Here is a 1,019-nt window from a genome sequence, read left to right as displayed (position 1 = left end):
GCAGTAGTGGCTGTGTGGTAAGTAGCTTGTTTACCAACCACATGGTTCTGGGTTCAGTCCCACTGCATGGCACCTCGGGCAAGTGTCTTCTACTATAGCCTCGGGTCGACCAAAGCCTTGTAAGTGGAATTGGTAGACAGAAACTGAAATAAGCCCGTCGTTTATATGTATATATATATATATGCGTGTGTGTGTTTGTGTGTCTGTGTTTGTCCCCCTAGCATTGCTTGACAACCGATGCTGGTGTGTTTATGTCCCCCGTTACTTAGCGGTTCAGCAAAAGAGACCGATAGAATAAGTACTGGGCTTACAAAAGAATAAGTCCCAGGGTCGAGTTGCTCGATTAAAAAGGCGGTGCTCCAGCATGGCCGCAGTCAAATGACTGAAACAAATAAAAGAGTAAAAGAGTATATAGCATACATTTAAGGTGGCGAGATGGCAGAAACATTTACATGCCAGACAAAATATATATATAATGTGTGTGTGTGTGTGTCTTTTGTTGTGGCAAAAATATCCTTTTTCTTGGAATATTTTGCACAATAGTGTTTTAAGAAAACTGGACATCCTTCAAATTACAATTGTTAATTGTTGGAAGTGAAGTAGATTGAGATGTACATATAGTGTTATCATATACAGTGGAAGTTCAAATACGAAGTATTGAACATGTTCTCTTGTGGTTAGGAGTCCCTTACCTTAAATTTGAAGTTACTAAGTCTTTAAACATTATTTTACTGGGTTTAGTCTTTCGACTGTTGCCATGATGGGGTATCACCTTCAAAAATTTAATCGATCATACTAACCTCAGTATGTATTTCAATCAGGTATTTATTTTATAGATCTCTGCTTGGTGAACTGCTAACTTTGAGACATAGTGGGACACAATACTTGATTTAACAAAACACACACACACACACACACACACATACATATTAGATGCAAGAATAACTGTGTGGTTGAGAAGCCTGCTTCCCAACCACTTGATTCCATGTTCAATCCCTCTGCTTGGTGCCTTGGGAAAG

The sequence above is a fragment of the Octopus sinensis genome, linkage group LG8, assembly GCF_006345805.1.
Source record: "Octopus sinensis linkage group LG8, ASM634580v1, whole genome shotgun sequence".
Classification (NCBI taxonomy): domain Eukaryota; kingdom Metazoa; phylum Mollusca; class Cephalopoda; order Octopoda; family Octopodidae; genus Octopus; species Octopus sinensis.
The sequence above is the reverse complement of the archived record's forward strand: the minus strand, read 5'-3'. Positions refer to the sequence as shown.